Source organism: Capricornis sumatraensis, chromosome 17, assembly GCF_032405125.1.
Source record: "Capricornis sumatraensis isolate serow.1 chromosome 17, serow.2, whole genome shotgun sequence".
Taxonomy (NCBI): Eukaryota; Metazoa; Chordata; class Mammalia; order Artiodactyla; family Bovidae; genus Capricornis; species Capricornis sumatraensis.
Window position 1 is genome coordinate 24,287,298 of NC_091085.1, and position 7,784 is coordinate 24,295,081.

Here is a 7,784-nt window from a genome sequence, read left to right on the forward strand (position 1 = left end):
TTGCCCCTACAGCCTCCTCAGGTTAAATCCCAGGTGGTATTGTGACAGCAGAGTTTCTGCTGTAAATCTAAGATAACAGGAGTATGTGAGCCTCGCATGCAAGCAAACCAATGTGCCTCTTTGAGAAAATATCCCATCCTGATTCCCCCCCATCCCCCTCATCCACGCACAGCCTACCATGTTGAACTAGCTCTAATGGGATGGAGTTGGGCTATGTCTGTATGGAAGAGCTATGCCTGTATGGAGAGGGATGAAAAGTTAGTCGCTCAGTTGCGTCCAACTCTCTGGGACCCCATGGACTATAGCCTGCCAGGCTCCTCTGCCCATGGAGTTCTACAGACAAGAGTACTGGAGTGGGTACTCATTTCCTTCTCCAGGGGATCTTCCTGACCCAGGGACTGAACCCAGGTCTCCTGCCTTGCAGGCGGATTCTTACTGTCTAAGCCACCAGGGAAGCCCAAGGAGAGGCAGAGAAGGATCCAAAAATGTCCGTCTCCTCTTTGTCCACCCCACTCATCACCGGGAAGGAATAACAGTGGCCAGCAAGCCTGAAAGGGTTTCCATGCCTGAGAGGAAGGTTAGTGGTACCAGAAGGGTGTGGTGTGGTGACTCCAGGGCCGTGGACCCAGCTACAGCTCTGCGGAGGAGCCACGTAGGAGCTGAGCCAGTCCTGGCTGAGAAAGTCTGGCTGTCATTGGAGGGGCTCCCCTGACAAGCTGAAGAACATTCAGCTGGTGAGCAGCCAAAGAGACAAATGTTCACCCTGAATTCATTCATAGGAATCCCTCCTTATGGAGGGAGACGGATACTCTTGAAAGCACCATGTCAGCAAAACCCCATTTGCCAAGAAAAACGTGTCATAACAAATAAGTTAGGAAAGAGACATTTAAAATGACATTAAATGCTTATATTTTTAACTGCTATCCAGCCAGTCCATCCTAAAGAAGATCAGTTCTGGGTGTTCATTGGAGGGACTGATGATGAAGCTGAAACTCCAATACTTTGGCCACCTGATGCGCAGAGCTGACTCATTTGAAAAGACCCTGATGCTGGGAAAGATTGAGGGCAGGAGGAAAAGGGGATGACAGAGGATGAAATGGCTGGATGGCATCACCGACACAATGGACATGGGTTTGTGTGGACTCCGGGAGTCGGTGATGGACAGGGAGGCCTGGCATGCTGCAGTTCATGGGGTCGCAAAGAACTGGACACGAGTGAGCAACTGAACTGAACTGAAAGGCAGTTTGGGGAGGCATCAGTTTTCAAACCATGCGAGATTCATCAAAGCACTGCGAGGCAGCTGTGCTAAGAGGTGGGCCTCCTGCATGCATGAACCTGGGCCTCACTGTTTAGGAAACACTGTGTCTGCTCTGGCAGCTGCAGAGGGGAGGTTACCACAAATTTTACGTGGGAACCCTGGGTCTTCAGAGTTGTTTGCATGATCCTCTGTTTCCTCTTCAAGTCTGAGCAAGTGCTAGTGTAACCAGTGACCTTTTCATATACTCTCACAACTCTTTTCAGGGCCATTTCTACACACATGGAATATAAACAAACCTGCCTTTGTATACTTGGAGAGAAGGAGGCCATAACTGCTGTCCAGACTTTCAGTTAACTCTACAGACTAAAGAGGCATCAAAGAAATCTTTGGGATACAGACACAAAGCCACGTTACCTCAAAACAGCACTTAGCTATGGGAATAAAGGTTGTCTCTTTGTTCATATATGTTGATAGATAGAGATGGCTATTTGGAAAGATATTTACCAAAAAAACAATTATCAGTGTCAGTCATGCAGTTGTCTCTGAGTCTTTTGTGACCCTGTGGACTGTAGCCCACCAGGCTCCTCTGTCCATGGAATTTCCCAGGCAATAATATCGCCATTTCCTTCTCTAGGGGATCTTCCCAACCCAGGGATCAAACCTGGGTCTCCTGAATTGCAGGCAGATTATTTATTGTTTGAGCTACCAGGGAACCAATAGTTATCTCTAAATGCTGGTATCTGGGGAAATTTTCTTTCTTCTCTTATACTTTTCTATCATGTTCATTTTTTAAAATAATAAACATTTATTATTTTTATAATCTGAAAATTTTAACTATTTTATTTTTGAGGGGAAAAAGGTATTATTATATCTGTTGAAAGTACTAAAACGTAACAAAAATTCAAAGTCACATTAGTACATTCCACCCAAAAGAGCAGAGATATAGTCATACAAAATATTAGATGAGGTTGTGGGCTGCTGTCCCATGCTTCTGGGGGAAGGATTAGATACAATCTTTCTGGGAAATTATCTGCCAATGTGTGTTGAGAGTATTAAAATGGTACACTCTCAATGTTCATAGCAGAACTATTAACAATAGCCAAGACATGGCAACAGCTTATGTGTCCATCAAGATGAATGGATAGAGACGATGTGGTGTATTTATAATGGAATATTGCTGCTTTTCTTCTTCAGTCACCCAGTCATGTCCCACTCTGTGACCCTATGGACTGCAGGACGCCAGGCCTCCCTGTCTTTCATTATCTCCTGGAATTTGCTCAAACTCATGTCCATTGAGTTGAGGATGCCATTCAGCCATTTCATCCTCTGACGCCCTTTTCTCCTTCTGCCCTCAATCTTTCCCAGCATCAGAGACTTTTCCAATGAGTCAGCTGTTCACGTCAGGTGACCAAAACACTGGAACTAAAATGTGATTTTACTTTAAGCATCCGGTTTTACTTTCATCAACAGGCAGGTGCAGGACTGAGCAGCATTTCTGCGTTGGTCCAGCCACTTCCTTCTTTCTGGGGCTATTGGTAGTTCTAAGACTACTTAGATTGAAGGCAGGAGGAGAAGGGGATGACAGAGGACAAGATGGTTGGATGGCTGACTCAGTGGACACGAGTTTGAGCAAGCTCCGGGAGGTGGTGAAGGACAGGGAAGGTGGTGTGCTGCAGTCCATGGGACTGCAAAGAGCTGGGACACAACTGAGCAACTGAACAACAACATTAGTTGTTCCCCTCTGCTCTTCCCCAGTAGCACACTGAACACCTTCTGACCTGGCGGATTCATCTTTTGGTGTCATATCTTTTCGTCTTCTTATGCAGTTCATGAGGTTCTCACAGCAAGTTATACTGGGGTGGTTTGCCATTCCTTCCTGCAGCAGATTCCATTTTGCCAGAACTCTCCACTATGACCCATCTGTCCTGGGTGGCTCTACCCAGCATGATTCATAGCTTCATTGAGTTATGCAAGCCCCTTCACCACGACAAGGCAGTGATCTGTGGAGGGGATAATGGACTATTACTCAGCCATAACAAGAATGAAATATTGTCATTGGCACCAACATGGATGGATCTGGAGAATATTATGTGTGCGTGCTCAGTAGCTCAGTTGTGAATATTATACTAAGTGAAATAAGTCAGACAGAGCAAGACAAATATTCTATCACTTATATGTGAAATTTAAAAAATAATACAAATAAATATACTTAGTAAGTAAGTAAGGGTGAGTCGCACAGTTGTGCCTGACTCTTTGCGATCCCATGGACTGCAGCCCACCAGGCTCCTCTGTCCATGAGGTTTTCCAGGCAAGGATACTGGAGTGGGTCTCCATTTCCTTCTTCAGGGGATCTTCACAACCCAGGGATCAAGCCAGGTCTCCTGCACTACATGCAGATTCTTTACCGACTGAGCTACAAGGGAACCCCTGAATCTACTTACAATAAATGAAAAAAGGAGGTTAATAGACACAGAAAACAAACTTTTTGTTACCAAAGGGAAAAGGGGGGATAAATTAGGATTATGGGATTAACATACACATGCTACTATGTATAAAATAAATAAGCAACAAGGATTTACTGTTTAACACAGGGAATAATATTCAGTATCTTGTAACCTATAATAGAAAGTAATCAGAAAAAATATATACACATATAAATAACTGAATCATTTTTCTGTACACTTGAATAACACAATATTGTAAATCAACTGTACTTCAATAAAAAAATAAAATACAATATAATTTTACATCTAAGAAAAGATGCATTCTATCTGGCCCAGAAATTCTACTTCTAGAAGTCTATATTAAGAAAATGATTAGATTCTTTTGATAACTCTAATATAAGGTATTATTAATCTACAACAGGGCAGTGCCTATTGACATTCTTTCTAGTATTTAATTTTGGCATGGTTTTAAACTTGTTTCTCTCTGATAGATACATAAAACAGAATCCCCTGCACTTTTCATCAGGCTTCCTTCTGTGAAGCTGTCTACATAACTGACAAGCCAGCAATACTGAGTTGCAACAGTGTAAGTTGTTTCAAATGAAAAGCTGCCTGCAGTGATATTTCTTTCCTCTGATAATGTCACTAGTTGTGTCTGTTCAAAAAATTCCAGTCTTAAAATCAGTGTGTTTTTTTCTGCCCAAATACAAAAGCCTATTTTATGAAAGAAAAAAAAAAAAGGAGAGAATTAGGCAAAGGTGCAAAGTCAAACAAGTCCGTTACACATTCACTTATGATATTTTAAACATGCAAATAATTAAGGCAGACAAGTTAAATTAATGAAGATCCATTAAATAATTAAATAGTATTCAGGCAATAAAAGTAATGATATAAATGTTCATTTAAAATAATCTGGGGATGTGCTCACGATATATTCTTGCAGCAAGTTACAAAAGTTTATGTGTGGTGTCAATTCATATCTTGTTGGAAAGAAAATCGCACTACACACTATAGATTTCAACTTTTAAAACTTTTTGCATATCTGTATTTTCCAACTTTTCTACAATCAATACGATTCACTTGTGTGATTAAAAATTAAACATCAGAAGGAATATTAGTTGGAGATGTTTATATTTGTAAAATAGCTCATGTGACACCCCTCCCCCCTCCACAAACCACATGACACTTATCTTGTAATACAGATAGTTACCTGTTCTGTATTCTGATAAAACCTATATATGATGTGGCACCAGCTCCAGGGAGCCCCAATACAGCCATAAAGATAGCTACATAGAGTTCATTTGATCAAATCTAATCTCTAAATAGTAGTTTCATTTAACCACCAACCAGCTATCTTTATTTAGAGTTCTGTTATTTTCTATTGGCACATCCGAGACAGATTTTAAATTTAGATTTTGTGTTAAAATCCGAGGCCACAGTTTGCAGACAACGCTGCATTTGGTGGGTCTCCCTTTCTGTTTTCAGTATGTACCTTCCACCGCAGCATTCTTCGGGTGAGTGAGGAGTGGCTCTGTGTTAGGGCAGAGAGAAGAAATTATGTTCTTAAAACTTCCATTCAGGGACAGCATGCCTCAGCTTTCAATTTGATTGACTGAGTCATTCCCTTTAAAAGCAAACTGCAAGTTTCATTGGAATAGAAATTAGTGTGACTTAACGCATCTCTTTTTATGGAAGATTGCAATTCACAGCCTATAAGAGGATTGCAAGTGACAAAAAAAAAAAATTCTCACCAGTACAATTTTATGATGAAAATGCCTATTCAGAGGCATTTTATAGAAGGAATAAAAGACCTCATAGAAGGGCTATACCTTCTGTAAAAGAAACCTCAGTGATAAATGCCTAAAGAGAATGCTTTGGGACGAATAGAGTCTTTTTTTGCCTTTTCCTCAATTCAGATAAAGGTAGCTTGACTACTAACTCTCATTCTTATTTGCAGGGAATTAAGTGATCAGAACTCTGTTATTTCTCCTTTAGTGCGGTGAATAAGTTCATTTTCTCACTTATTGTTTTATACCTAAAGTTTTCCAAAGACTTTTGACTTTCAGATCATATAAATTTTATGATTTGTAATCCTGTTTGAAAGCTCTGGGAGGCTGGAATTTAAAAGGTAAGGGGGTTGGGATTTTCCTGGTGGTCCAGTGGTTAAGACACCATGATTCCACTGCAAAGGGCACAGGTTCCATTACTAGTCGAGCAACTAAGATCCCCAGTGCCCCTTGCCACAGCCAAAAAATAGAAAGAAAGAAAAAGGTAAGGGGTTTAAATGTAATTGATCAATTAGACGGCTTTGATACTAAGCTGTTCCTTTGTGTCAGTACTGGTGCCTAGATATTCTTTCTTTTGAATCATTTAGTCAAACACTTAGAAAAAAGTTTGAAGATATGAAATTCAAGATAGATTATAGTATTCCTCCAATGAGAATGCTGTCACTATAATAGAAAGACAGCTGAGTTGTGTTATTCTGAAAAGGAAACTGCCATTCTCCCCTTAAGTTGTTTTTTAAATTTTAAAAATTCAATTAACTTAAACTGAAGAAAAAAAAAAATACATTTCACCCATTTCTCCTACCTGCTAACTCCCACCTTTAGGAACTACCAATCTGTTCTCTGTATCATAAGCTTAGGTTTTGTTTGTTTTCTAAATTCCACATATAAGAGAGATCATATGGCATTTCTCTAACTTATTCCACTTAGCACAATACTCTTGAGGTATAAAATTGGGTTGTTTATTTGAGACTTTTCTTATTTCTTGAGGTGGGCATTGATTACCTATACTTCCTTCTTAGGATTGCTTTTGCTGTATCCCATAAACTTTGGTCAATTTTCATTTGTCTTAAGGCATTTAAAGAATTAGCTCTTTGATTTCTTTTTGACCCATTAGTTGCTCAGTAGCAAATTATTTAATCTTTCATGCTCAGTCGCTCAATCATGTCTGACCCTTTGTGACCCCATGGCCTGCAGCCCTTCAGCCTCCTCTGGCCATGGAATTTTCCCAGCAAGAATACTGGAGTGGGTTGCAATTTCCTATTCCAGAGGATCTTCTCAACTTGGGATCAAACCCGCATCTCCTGTACTGACAGATGGATTCTTTACCACATGTACCACCTAGGAAACCCCATTTAATCTTCACATATTTGCAAATAGTCCAGTTTTTCTTGTGTGATTAATTTCTAGTTTCATACCATTGCAGTCAGAAAAGATGCTTGATATGGTTTCAATCTTCTTAGATTTAATTAAGATTTGTTCTGTGGTTGAACTGGCTGGAGAATGGCCCTTGTATACTTGAAAAGAATGTGTATTCTGCTGCTGTGAGATAGAATGTCTCATAAATATCTAAGTCCATCTGGTCTAACATGTGGCTTGATTCCAAAATTTCCCTATTGATTTTCTATCTGGATATTCTATTCATTGATGGAAGTGGGGTATTAAAAATCCTATTATTGTATTGCTGTATATTTCTGCTTGTAGGTTTATTAATATTTACTCTACATATCTAGGTACTCCTAAATTTAATGCCTATTTACAAATGTTATGTCGTCCTGTTGAATTGCCCACTTTATCAATATGTAATACCCTTCATTTTTCTCTTATTATAGTCTTTAAAGTCTATTTTGTCTGATATTAGTATAGCTACTCCAGCTTTCTTTTGATTTCCATTCACAAGGAATATTTCTTTCCATATTTTGTCTTTCAGTCTTTGTGTGTCCTTATGTCTAAAGTGTATCTCTTTTAGGCAGCAAGTATATGGGTCTTGGTTTTTTTGTTTTTTTTTTTTAATCCATTTGGCCACTTTTTGTCTTTTGATTGGAGCATTTAATCCATTTACAATTAAAGTGACTATTGGTAGGTTATGTGCTTGTTGCTATTTTGGGAATTGCTCTCTAGCTACTTTTGGTTAGCTCTTCACTGTTACTTTATTGTCTTTCTTGCTTCCTTTGTAATTTGATGATTGTCTTTAGTGGTATGCTTACATTCCTTTCCCTTTATCTTTTGTGTATTCGCTATAGGTTTTTGCTTTGTGTTTACCATGAGGCTTACATATAACAACTTACAACTTCATTT